The 14,133-nt window shown below is 40.6% G+C and overlaps 1 long non-coding RNA gene across 1 annotated transcript in view; it reads left to right on the forward strand.

The window, feature by feature from the left end:
- Window positions 1-12,135, forward strand: part of LOC150039364 (uncharacterized) — a 66,204-nt gene extending 54,069 nt beyond the window's left edge. The window contains exons 2-3 of the long non-coding RNA XR_016534407.1: window positions 6,740-6,990; window positions 11,884-12,135. This is a non-coding gene — a long non-coding RNA (uncharacterized LOC150039364). The remainder of the gene's footprint in view (window positions 1-6,739; window positions 6,991-11,883) is intronic.
- The last annotated feature ends 1,998 nt before the right edge of the window (window positions 12,136-14,133 follow it).

Genomic DNA, 14,133 nt, shown 5'->3' on the forward strand with positions numbered 1-14,133 from the left:
GTTGAATGCCTTCTCCCTGAATTATGAGTTCTGTTTATTTGATTTTGTTTTTTTTCCAAACTTCTCATTATAGCAATTTTATCTGTTGTTCTATGCTAAATGCTGTTTTCTTTTGTTCTTGAGTGCAATGTGTCTGCTTAGTGCCTTTATATGCAGAACTATCTCACTTTACTGGGGCTCCAGTTCTTGAGGTTTCCTGTGGGTCTTGGAGCAGATCTTGATTGTCAGGGCATTATATAAATTTCTTCAGTTATGGACATTCTAGGACTTCGGTGGTAAGTGATAAGACTGTTGCAATTTGATGAGAGTCCAACTCTCTTCAGGGAATCAGTTAATTCTGTGGAGATTTTTCTATCCTTTATGTTTATGATTTCTTGTAGGCTCTTAGAGTGCTGCTGTAGGGGTTCTAGATCTGCTCAGTATATGTAGGTATTTTCTTTTTCTTTTGCCAGTCCTGGGCTTGACCTCAGGGTCTGAGCACTGTCCTTGGGCTTTCCTCAAGTCTAGAATTCTACCCTGAGCCACTGTACCACATCTGGCTTTTTCTATGCATGTGGTACCAAGGAATCAAACCGGGGTCTTCGTGTATGCTAGGCAGGCACTCTTACCACTAGGCCAAACTCTGGCCCATGTGGGTATTTTCTATGAAACTGTAGCATCTTTACTCTGCCTCCCACCAATTAGTAGGTTTTTTTCTCCTTAATTTAAAATCTTTGTGACAGCCATGAACTCTGTATTTTGACATATAATTCCCAAACAAGTGGTAAGGTTTCCCTGCTTAAATTCTAACCATTCCCATGATGTGTGATTTGAGATGATTTTCAAAAGAAAATTGATATAATTGTAGTTCTCATCCAGTGTGCCTTTTCTCTCTTTTAAGGATCAAATGTGTTTTCATTCTTCAGTAACTTCTAATCATTGTGGTTTTGAAAATATTTCATCCAGCGTTTATAATTGCTGTGTGCAAGAGAATTCGTATGACCAAGGGTATTCCAGTACTTCTGGGTCTAGAACTCCAATAACTATAGTTAAATATTCATTTGTCTGTGGGTTTTGGTTTACTAGATCAAATAGGCAATATATATACAAACCACAAACCACATGAGGATCAGATTGTGGTTACAAATTTTCAGGTACAATTATTCATTTGTACCCAGAATTCTAACTAAAATAGTCACATTCAGAAACTCACAGTGTCTTAAGTACATTTTTTATTCACTGTTTCACTGACAGTATAGTGTTCCATCAACTAACCTTATTTTACATGACATTACCTGCAGTGTTTTCCCTGGAGGAATATTACCCTTTATTTTGTTGTCATTTTTTTTGTTTGGTTTTAACACCATTGCCTGCTGCTAGGGCAACCAGAGAAAGATCATCCTGTTCAATTTTTAGTTAAATTTTAGTGTGCTTTCAGATCAAGCTGTTTACTTAATATACTGTTTTTATGTCTAATAGAAACACCAAATATTCTCTGCCTAAAGCAGAGACTCTGAATTTTCCTATCAACCATCTCTTTCCTTCAGGCTTCTATATTCTAGAACAAATACCATCATTCTCTATCCTCCTCTATATGCTCAATCTTCCTCCAAAATGCAATCTCAATATGTCCATTTATCTCTTCTCTACCATTATCCTAGCCTTCTTTTTAGACCATTGCATTGCTTCCAGCCAGCCAATTTATTCTACTCTCTGACATAAACATTTAAATATATAGACAATATCACATTACTTTCCTGCTTAAAAGCTTAATGGTGCTATGTTCTTGTCAGTATAACATTCAAACTATTGTCATGGGCTTTATGTCCTGTACAATAGAATCATGGGTATCTTTCCTGTCTCAGCATCTATCACTCTTCTCATTTCTCCACACATACTGACTAGAATAGTGCTCTCAAATACACATTTAACACATAATTTGGAAGAAAGGCATTTTGTATGTTAGAGAGAGTGTGTTCAAGTGCTGACCACATAGGAACATCTTCCAGCATGCTAAAGGTAAACATGTGATTCCAGTCCATTCCAGTCCACATGGCTAGAATAAGTTGGGCTCATCAGGTTGGATCCTGAAGGTTGAAATAGTACGGAAAGTAATTTTTAAAGTTTTTTAGTGTAATAGATATCAATACTTGAACATCATTTTGTTGCAAACTAGCTAGGAAAGGCAAATTGGCACTCTGCTTAAACCTGTGACTTCCTTTTACCTTTTTTGGGGGGGTCAGTTGTGGGGCTTGAACTCTGGGCCTGGGCACTGTTCCTGAGCTCTTCAGCTCAAGGTGAGAGCTCTACCCCTTGAGCCACTTATGGTTTTCTGGCATGAACTTTCCTGTCTGGTCTGTCTTTCAACCATAATCTTCAGATCTCAGCCTCCTGAGTAGCTAGGATTACAGGTATGAACCACCAATGTCTGGCTGACTTTCTTTTTATAGTGATTATCTAAAGGATTGATCAGTAACTCTTTCCTCTAGACTTCAACACAGTCAGAATGTTAAGCTTTGGGGACAATCAGTCTGTCAAAAAAAGTTTGAATCCAAAGCATGGTGCAAAATTAGCTCTCAATACACTGTCATAAATGACCTCCATATGACCCTGTAAAACTTATAGACACTGGAATTCAAATTTCATACAAATCCCTATGTCATGAAACATTATTATGTTTTTGATCTTATTCCCACAGTTTAAAAGGTGAACCATGTTTTCAGCTCAGAGATTAAAGAAAACAAGTCATGGGTCAGATTTGCATGGGCTGTAGATTGCAATACTTGAACTGGAGCACCACGTGGGTCACGTTGAAAACTGTTATATAACTTTATCCCAAAGTTACAACTTGTCTGGAAGTTGAGTATTGCTTTCCCTCCATCACTACTTGATCTGAGAATAGCTGTGAGTGGGCAGAATCCCAGAAGCATGTCTTTCAGTGAGGCTGTGGGCAAAAGATAGAGTTTTCTATAGATATCCCAGACCAGCTTATGATGTTTAGGAAATGCTAACAAACAAATAACAAAAAGACCCATTTCAAAGATGAGGGCATCTACTCAGCCCTTCAATACATGTGGTTATTGAGTGATTTCCCACCAGTTTTGAAAACAAGACAGAATTGTCTCAACATACAGGGAGTGTATCAAAGAAGACAGGAAATCACAAAAGTCATGAATTAGGAAGGACTCTGCTCTGGGCATGAGAGAAGGCTACCCTGAGGAAATGGTGGTGAGGCCAAAGCTTTAAGAATGAAGTGTAATAAAGAGATCCTTCATTCACAGTTCAGTGAGCTGGAAAACACAACCAGGGGCCTTTGAACACTAGCAAACATGTCAATTCTACATCATGTGTCTCCTCTGGGGCTCCTAAGAGATTATTTGTTTTCTTCTAAAGCAGAGCAAAATTAGATTGCAAAGTGAAGGCTACCTCCCTGTCTTCCACCAGAGAGAGGGTTAACATTTAGCCTGATCCATTTCCTTCAGGCTTCTAAAAAGTTTGCAATTCAAGAATATTGATCTCTCTAAAGTAGAATGTTGGCCTTTAGTAAGCAATAAAAGGAAAGCATAAACAATCTCTTTTCTGTCAAGCGTTTTGTTTTCGTTATCTGAGCAGCCATACCTTATAGAGACTCCAGCTGGACCATTCATTGCTCTTCCAGCAAGAGCAGTAAATATTTCAACATCCAGGAAGAGAGAAGCCATGAACTGGGCCTCATTAATGAATCACCAATGATTTTTATTTTTATCTTATGACTTCTAAGAGTAATAACAAAGCTAACTTACTTGCTTGCCTACGTTTGACGCATTCAGGATAGTGTCTTTACATTTAATGCATGCTATGATACTTGCTAAAATCTTTCTATTTCATGATGACTATAACATGCTGAACTGAATTCCCTAGGTGGAAAAACTGACCATTTAGGAGCAGCCCAATCACCTAATTGCAACTATGTTTATGAGCACTATCTTGTGAAGAATTACTGCATTTGGGTTAAAAGGGCAACATTACATTTATGAAAATGTGGAGAAAAGAAAATCTGATACACTGTTGATGTGACTGAATATTAGTATGGTCACATCATCTTAAAATGAAACCAGAAACCAAACAAACATCACAAACAGGGTAAAAATGGCCATACAGGGACAAAATTTCAGGTAGTTTCATGTAAAGAAAGGCTAGTAGCTGAAACACTATACCATTAATTAATCCATGGATAAAACATGTATGTAGGTACAGTGAGGATATGCATCTGACTATTTTAGTCAGAATTCTGGATACAAATGACCCTTTGGAGGTTGCAGTGAGGCTGATTCCAGGCTTTGACTCTTGTGAAGAGTGTAGCAGCCAAAGCAGATGTGCGGGTGTCTTTGGAAGCTTATATCATTCCTTTGGTTATGCGCTTAAGAAGTGGGATAGCTAGGTCATTTGACACCCGTGTTTTTAAAAACACTGGTTTTTGTATTTCTTCAGTTCTAAAATTTCCCTTTGGATTCTTCTTTAAGATCTATTTCTTTGCTGAAATGTTCTCTTTTCTGTTGGTTTTGAGCACTTGGAATTATTTTTTCAAATACTCGTTTTAGAAGAATTGTTTTATAATCTTTGCACTCCTGGGTGGGGAGTTCGGCCTAGTGGTAGTGAGCTTGCCTAGCATGCACAAAGACCCAAGTTTACCACATACATAGAAAAAGCCAGAAGTGGTGCTGTTGCTCAAGTGGTAGAGCTCTAGCCTTGAGAAAGTCCAAGGACAGTGCTCAGGCCCTGAGTTTAAGCCCCAGGACTTTTAATCAAGCTAAAGCCCCAGTATTTTTAATCAAGCTAAAGTTTCTCTGGTTCTCATTACAATGAGTGGTTTTCTTTTGAAACCTGAGTCTTACAGCACTGTTCCCTTTCTATCTTGGTCTGACAGGGCTGCCACACAGGTGGCAAATGCTGTCTCATTACTACCAGAGAGTAGAAGTTCAGGTTTCCAAACTGTGGAAACCCATGGAGATGAGACCCAGCTTACCAGTCCTCCCGTTCATCCTGCCCAGACTGGGAGGCCTATTTACTGCCACCTAGCAAACCTCCACAGGTACCAGACCATGGGGCCTCATGCTCCTGGACAGTGGAGATGGCCCTCGGACTCCATGGATTCCTTAACACCCTGCTGGCTAAGAAGGAAGCACATATCCTAAGTTTATAAGGGGGTCAGCTGCCAATTTTAGGCTTTATGATAGTACAGAGGTAATGTGCCTTCAGTAGGAACAGTCATTCCAGTTTGAGAGTTAGATCTTTTGTCAGGTGAGTGACAAGCTGGGCAGGGAAAACAACTTCCTGTCAGCTCAGAGATCACAAGAGGACATAACTTGCTGCTCTGGGGTATGGGCTGCTGATTAAGGGTGCTCAGAAAGCTGAGTGTGTTTGATATGTTTTCACCTTGTGATGTTTTCAGCCCATGATGGGTTCTAGGGCTGTCATTAAGGACTACAATTCAACTTTAGCCAGGGGTCTCTGGCCATGCTGGATGGGTAGGTCTCCAGCACTTTTCCTCTTCTGACACTACCACCTTCAAAGATGGAGATTATGAAAAGGAGCATCTAGGCTCTCTCTCAGCCTATGCTGGTGGAGACAGTTTATTTCTTTCTGTTTTATTTGCTTATTTGTGCTATTTGTCTGCAGAAGGATTGTTTTCTACCTTGCTAGGCTGTCTTTTTCCTAAATCCTTTTATTTTTGGTTGTTGGGCTTGAAGTTGAACTCTAAGATTGGGTGCTGCCCTGGAACTCTTTCATTCAAGGCTAGTTTTCTACCACTGTGAGCCACATCTCTGTTTCCTTTTTTTTTCCTGGTGAGTAAATGGCCATAGTAGTTTCACAGATTTTTCTGCCTGGGCTGGGTTTGAACAACAATCATCAGATCTCATCCTCCTGAGTTAGCTAGGGTTACAGTTGTGAACTAACAATGGCCAACTCATTTCATAGATCTTTGGCAAGAAAGACTTTATTTTCTTTGGGGTACTGAGGACTGAACCTAGGACATATTCCAAGCAAGTGTTTTAGTCCTGAACTACATCTCCCAGTCTTGTTTCAAAATTGTATTTCAACATAGGTTTTAAGGTTTTTTGGGTTTTGGGGGGTTTTTTTGCCAGTCCTAGGCTTTGAGCTCAGGGCCTGAGCCTGGTCCTTGGGCTTTCTCAGGGCTAGAGCTCTACCACTTGAGCCTCAGCACCATTTCCAGTTTTTTTCTATGTATGTGGTACCAAGGAATCGAACCCAGGACTTAATGCATGCTAGGCAAGCACTCTACCACTAGGCCAAACTCCTGGCCCTCAACATAGGTTCTTGATAAGGAACTCAGGCAGGCCTCAAACTGGATGTCCTTACCTCAGCCTCCTGCTTACAGGTGTGTACCACCATGCTTGGCAACAGAAAACTTCTGTGCTCATTTTTTTATGTGCAGTAGTGTCTTTAGGTTTTTCATCTTGTCAGCTCCAAGTCTAGAATGCATATGATAGAAGGAAATGTGCCACTATCTTGCCACTCCAGTCTCCACATCTCTGGCCAGTCTCCTTCCATCTTCCAGGTGGTCTTATGTGTCGTTTGTATTCTGTGTAGAATTTTCAGGGCTGTTAGTTGGACTTCATGGGAGGACTAGGAAAATGTTTCTACTGCACCTTCCCAGAAGGAGAAGTCCCGACAATTAACTATTTAGGAAATTTATCTGCTATTTACTTTTCTGAAATATTTAAGAACTTTTTAGATTTGTCAATTCCTTTCATTGCAGCAAATGTTTGGATGAGGCAATCAGTAAAGAAAATGAATCTGACATGCAGCATCAGCCCATGGGAAGCAAGGGCAGAGACCAAAGGAAGATAAACAATGGCAAAAACTGTGTTCCGAGGAGCAGATTCAGACAGAATTGAAAATGCAAGAGTAAATGTATGGAAGATCTCCAAGCATATGAAAGCCAGTCTAGAACCCAAGTCTCTAAGAACAAGTATGGCTATGATAGATAAATGACAGCCTCAGTTTCAGGTAAAGAGTGTTAATGCCTTTAGATAAACATGAATGAATACCTAGCAAATTATTTGTATTGACTGTGCATGAAAACCTTATTCTTCCTTCATAGTTGAAGGGGAGGAGAGGAATAAAGGAAAAGAGGGAGTAAAGAAGGAAAGGAGGGAGAGGGAGCAGAAGTGGAGAAAGAGAGTGGGAGAAAGGAACCAGGGAGGGAGGGAGTGAATGGTAGAGGGGGGAAGAATAAATATGAAGGAGGAATATGAGAGGGTCAGAATTAAGGAATGAGGAAAAGAGGAATGATGGAAGAAGGAAGGATACAGGAAAGAGGGAAGGGAGGAAAGATGAAAAGCAGAGAGAGGGCAGAAAAAAAGAGAAATAGCAATGATTTTGCTGCATGCATCTGCAGTTCCAAAGCTGGCCTAAGATCAGGGTTACCTTGGCCACATAAAAAGCCAACTGCAATATTAAAAATTGAATTTTCTGTAGTGCTGTCTTCCTGCCTGAGTCTAAATGCTGTGCTCACAGACTTTCTTGTTACTTGGCTTCACTGCTCACTATGAAAAGAGCTTGGGTTTAACAATGAGGGCTTTTCTCTTGAAACTCTCCTACCTACTCCAGAAACTTAGTGGAAAAGCTCTGTGAATTACGGGCTAAAACATTTCTGTAGGTTAGAACTGCATTATACTGATTTGCAATCAAAAATCCTAAAGATTCTCAGGCCAGCAATGTCTGACCAGAACCAGAAAGACACAGTCTCTGGCAAGAGATAATGAGCCAACAGTAAAATTGAAGGGGTAGATTCTATCCATACATAGAGGCTGCAGTCACTCAACACACTAGAAGAGAAGAGTTTGACTACTCCAGATAAAAAGAAACGAGAAGAAACTTGGCCCCAGTGACTAATACCTGTAATTTTAAGAGGCTGAGACCTGAGGATTGTGGTTCAAAGCCAACACTGATGAGAGATTCTGTGACTCTGGAACTGTAGATGTGGCTAGTAGAGAAACAGCCTTGAGCAAAAAAGCTGAGGAAGATCAGCCAGGCCCTGAGTTTAAACTCCAGTACCAGTACAAGAAAAGAAATAAGGAGACAGTGATGAGAGTCACCTGGATTTGATCAGTCCATGTGGCCCACATGTGTGCTGAAATATCACACTGTGCACCATAAAAAATGCCTAAGCATTATAAGCCATAAGCGATCATATTAAACCGAGACGAAAATGAGTGGTGAATAACATAGGCAACAAAACAGTGTAACGAGGAGTAGGTTCTGACAGTGTATCTCCTGCCCTGGGTAGACAAGACAGAGCAGAAATCTATTCCTGGACAGAGCAGACACTGAGATATGGAGCCAACCACAGACTTGCTAAGCAGAACAAATCTGCCCTGGGAGGCAAATGATTCCAGTCTGGTTCCCATGTAGATTTGTCTACAAAAAGAAAAGAAGCAGGGTCAAGGATCTGACGTACTATTAGAACACCTATTAGGCTGTAAGTTCTTTCTGGAGAGCAAAACAGGAATATTTAGCTTTTTACCCATTCCGGTCTAGTGAATTTGATATGAGTCAGTTCTTCAGCTCCCATGCTTCTAAGAATATTAATAATCCAACTTGGAACTTAGAAGCCAAGAAACAGCATGAGTATCACCTGCTTTCTGAATTCCTAGGAGGTTTTCCTATTAGTCTTCCTCATACATACAGCTCCTGGGCTCTGTTGTGGTTGCTCTCAACTGCAACAAGTGCCTTCCACCTTTCTGCAGGACCAGAATCTCTGCCTCTCCTGCCAGCTAAGATACATCCATATCACCACACAAGACTTTCACCCATGTCTGCCACTAGGCCACATGCCCGCTCCAGGAAGCAACTTCAGTTTCCTGTCCAGTTTCCTTTCAACATCCCACAATTATCTGGACCATGCGTAGACAGATCTCAAGATACAGACTCAACTTGCAGAGAATTAGTCAACCCAATTATAATAAATGAATGTTTTCAGTGAGATTTACAACTTTTCCAAACCCTACAAATCATTATGGTTGCAGACTTTGGATCTGAAGCCCACTCAGAAAAGCATGAACAAATTCAATACTGTCTTAGTGTCTAAATGTATAATGGAACTTATGCTACAGGTGAGGAAAATTGCTTTTGTTGATATGATTGTAAACATGACCCATGAATCATAGAAAACAAGTTAAAAAGCATAACCTGACAGTACATCTTGTTAAAGCATCACAACATAACTCAAGATACAAATCAACTAATTCCGTTTTACCCTTCTAATCAAGGAGCAGTCTAAGCTCTCAGAGACACAAGGTAGCGTGTGTAGTGAGATCACCTTTTGCAGCTGATAACTGAATCATTTTTTAATGGCTAGGTATTGGTGGCTCACCCTTGTACTCCTAGCTACTCAGGTCATTGACACATGAAGATTGCCAATTGACCAGCAAAAGGCCAGAAGTGGAGCTGTGGCTCAAGTAGTAGAGCACTATTAGCCTTGAGTGGAAAAACATTAAGCAAGAACACAAGGCCCCGTGTTCAAGTCCCATTACTGGTGTGCACACAAAAACAGGTCAAACATAACTGCCGGGTGTCCCTAGATGGAAGTACTACCTCGTGAGATAAAATCACCCCATATTTTCCACCTCCTCATCCCCTCAGAAATTGAGACCTCTCAAGAATCTATTCAGGTACATAGGTAGCCAAGAGGCAAGTACTCAGTAATGGTTCTGAGTGAGACCCCTCCCTCTTCAGTAGCCATTGCCCTGAAGGAAGAGCTCAGAATTTCCTTAGGAAGGGCTGGTCTCCTCCATCCATCTATTGACCCTCTCAATCTTCTCTATTTCAGATAGGCTCCATGATACTTGATGCAAGAAAGTACGCAGTTTATCAAACACAAAATATAATCCAGGTCCAGAATGCTATAACATTTTCACACTCACACCTATCACAACGTGATAAACCTGGGAAACATTTCCACTTTAATTTCTGCAATATTTTGTCAGCCATAGTTGAAAGACTGAATAGCTTGTGTTGTTTTCACTATACAATTAAACGTAATTTACTTAACCATAGTTCCCAGATGTATCTCAGATTCTGAGGTAGTATAAAAAGAATCTCTTATTCTAGTAAGTTTAGAAATACTACAAATGATATCTTATGTTTATAGACTTGCAGGAAATTTGCATGCACTGCCTGACAGTGGTTATATATATTTGTCGTTCCTAGGGCTTGAACTCAGGGATGCTGTCCCTGAGCTCTTTTGCTCAAGACTAACACTCTAGCACTTTGAGCCATAGTACCACTTCTGGTTTTTGAGTGGTCAATTGGAGATGAGTTTGATGGACTTTTCTGCCCTGGCTAGCTTCAAACTTCAATCCTCAGCTCAGCCTCCTGAGTAGTTAAGATTACAGATGGAAGCCATGAGAGCACCTGGCTGAATATTTTTATTTATTTATTTATATTTTTACTTATTTACTTTTAAGCTGTGATGAGGCTTAAACTCGGGGCCTTAGGTTTGCCAAACAAGTACTTTACCATGTGAACAGTCTCTTGCTCCTTCTTATGGCAATTATTTTCAAAGTAGTGCTTTGCTTTATGTCCAACCAGTCAGGGCGACAAACCCTTCTATTCCAGATATCACTGAAGGTTAACAGATACCCATCATGCACCTAGCTCTTGGTTGAGATGGAGTCTCACAAACTTTGATTCCTAGGCTGGCCTCAAACCAAGGTCTTCAGATCCCTTTCCTTCCATGTAGCCACAGTGACAGGCTTGAGCCACCAAATGCAGCATACATTGTGAATGTTAAAGATGCTAGTTAGTTTTGCAGTGAGGATTAAATTGAATATTAATTATCCCAGGCATATTGACAGATAGATATGGATGTGAACCACCTATTTTCACTAACTTTGCTGAGGTGATGTGTAATTTGCAGAGAACAAAACATATACATTTGCTGCTATATAGTTTCATTTTGACAAGTGTATACACTCAGGTAACTACCATCCTAATAAGAAACAACATTTCTATCATTCAGTTTCTTCATTCTTCTTCTTATAAACCTAAGCCCCAGTCTGATGATGACAAAAAACAGCACAAAAGCCCCAAATTATGCAGCACTGCACAAGTTTCTGACAGCAACCCATCAAACTGGTGTCATAAACAACAAGGAAACAAGGAGAAACTGTCCCAGACCAGGGGAGAAAAAGAACAGTTCCCAAATTAACCTGTGAAATCATCTAAGTGCTGGAAGTGCACGAGGGGAAGGCTGGAGTTTAGCTGGAATGATGCAGTTAGTTTAAGCTATTGTGGACTTTTGGTTCATGCAGTACTGTAAGAAATAACACTAGGGGTAGATGAAGCTTCCAGAGAGTAGAGAGCTCTCTGTGTCATTTATCTGAAGGTCGGGAATCACAGCATGGGTACAGAGGTCTCTGCCTGAGGTCTCAGTTGGTTTCATTGTTTTCTAAAGGCCTGCTCATATTTCTGTTGAAAGGATTCAGTTCCTGGCAGTTGGAGAACCACAAGGTCCAGGCTTCCTACTTCTTGTCTTAATCCTGTTCATCTCCCACAGATAGATGACACTGTGTTGCATAAGCTACCTATACTCGCTAGAACCCTGACTCCATTTAACTGAACCTGTTCCCTTTTCTGCACTTGAGTAAAACTGTCATTGCATCATTGTGGCTCTACTTTCACCTATGTTCATTGAATATTATGATTGCATTCACCCTCCCTTCCTTTCTCCATTCATCAGACCCATTCGCCTTGAGCCCCACGAGGGGACATTGATCAAGATAAATTGTGATATGCTGAATTGAAACCCTGGTGTACAAATACTTAAAGATAATCAACAGGCATACATAACTGCCCTTTCACAAGCTGTAACTGTGTCCATGACTTCTTTGTTTGCAGCCCAAAGTCCTTACTTGCTTCTTAAAGACTAGAATTGAATCACTCCCCAAGAGGCTAAGATGGAGGCTTTTGCAATATGAAAACTGAAGGAATACCATCTCATCACCTTTGACATCCCATCAGCCATCACTTCAAGGAAGCCAGGCATTCTGCAGTTAAACCAGAGAAAAGAACCTAGGCAACTATCTTCATTCCTTTTTGTGTGGTTTGTATGGTTTTCACCACTTGACTTAGGATTGATTGTAAAGACAAAGAAACAAGATTAAATGTGGCTGGGAGTTTGGCCTAATGGTAGAGTGCTTGCTTAGCACACACAGAGACCCGGTTCAATTCCTCTGTACCACATGCATAGAAAAAATATTGTGGTAAAGCTCTAGCCTTGAGAAAGTCAAAGGACAGTGCTCAGGCTCTGAGTTCAAGCCCCAGGACTGGCCAAAAAAATAAAATTTCTATTTCTATTCATTTCTATTTCTACACTTGTTGACATTGCAGTTTACACATCTTTCCATACTAATTCTAATGTCTGTTATTATCTATATTCATCTAGGGGAAATCTAACCACAAAGTTTCCCTGCGCAGAATCCACACATATTCAGGAGCATATGGCCTGTTTGGTGTTTTACCAACACAGGAAAGTTTTGATGGTGATAGACAACCTATGTATAAGATGCCTGTATAGGAGAGAGAGTCCTGTATATGCAGTGCTCTGCCCGGGCTAACTCTATCTCCCAATTTAGCTGAGGCATTCAGAGCAGCCCTCAGAACAAAGGGCCCAAACTGTGGTCCACAGACCACTGAAAATTCCTCACATTTTGTTATCATTTATATCATGATTTTATGATAGTATGTTTTAAAGAATATTGTCCAAATCGGTTTGCTTTTCTAATTTTTTTCAATAATACTGTGCTTATTAGATGCCTTTCTTTCTGTGTTGATGTGTATACCTTAGCACAAATCCAGGCAGGAGAGTAACTGCAGGTGGTCATTGCATTCTTCATGACAAAGGTAAAGCAGTCATTTTCATGTGAGAATGTTTTTGATAACTAAGTAAATGATTTTACTTTTGTCTGGGCCTGAGCGCTGGCTCTGAGCTCCTCAGTTCGAGGCTAGCACTCTACCACTTTGAGCCACAGCATCATTTTCGGTGTTCTAGTGGATAATTGTGGCGAAGAGTCTCATGGACTTCTTTGCCCAGGCTGGCTTTGAACCTTGATCCTCGGATCTCAGCTAGGATTACAGGCATGAGCCACTGGTTCCCAGCAGTTTTAGATTCTAGAGTATACATGTCGTAGGAGGCAAATAGCATTCTTATAAAGCACTTCTATGCCACATGGGAGATGGCAGTTATCTTGAGGAAGTTATCTCTCTGGGTAGTTATCTCTCTGTTCAAGTTGTATATGGACCCAAATTGTATCACAAATTGTGCCCAAATCATAAATTTGTCATACAGCTGAGTTCCCAAATAAAAACAAGACTGCCAGCATTGTATACACTTGTCCTACAAAGAGTATTGTAACTTCCTTTCCCAAAATACATAGCAAATTGTTTTCTTCTTCTTTAAAACACGGGATCTCATATTTGCCTACCTGGCACTCTACCACTTGAGCAATGCCTCCGGCCCTGTATTTTTGCTGGTTATTTTGGAAATAGAGTCTCATTGACTTATCTGCCTAGACTGGCTTTAAACCATGATCCTCTGGATCTCAGCCTCTTAAGTAGCTAAGAGTACAGACATGAACTACTAGTACTAGGTTTTAAAAAAATGATCATACTGAGTATACCTTTCCAAAACTGGATCTGTAAAATATAATTGCTTATATTGGATTTTTAACTATTGAAGTAGGGATGCTGGATCTGGCTGGCACCATCTTGGCTGCATGGTGCCATCTTGTCTTCATGGTGGAGAAAGGAAATTCACACCTCCTAGGTGATAAACATGCCTGAATTCCTGGAGGCAGGGCCAGGGACTGGGACAAAAGGTTATTAGACCTGCCAGTCTCGGGTCATGAACTCTTAAGATTCTGGGATCTTACCCCTGCCCCAACCTGACTCTATTTAAGACCAGACCAGCTCAGACACCATTACATTGGGCCACATGTCCTATATCCTGTGTCCTGCCTCCTGGATCTCCTTTGGTCACCATGATGTCCCAGTTCAGCTCTTCACTGGAGCTAATCTAGTTTGTTGATATTGTTTTCTGGTTCTTTCTTTCCTTTCCAGCTCTCATAGCTCAGTTTTCATGGGGCTGCA

The sequence above is a fragment of the Megascapheus bottae genome, unplaced genomic scaffold, assembly GCF_031878675.1.
Source record: "Megascapheus bottae isolate mThoBot1 unplaced genomic scaffold, mThoBot2.hap1 HAP1_SCAFFOLD_40, whole genome shotgun sequence".
NCBI classification, from domain to species: domain Eukaryota; kingdom Metazoa; phylum Chordata; class Mammalia; order Rodentia; family Geomyidae; genus Megascapheus; species Megascapheus bottae.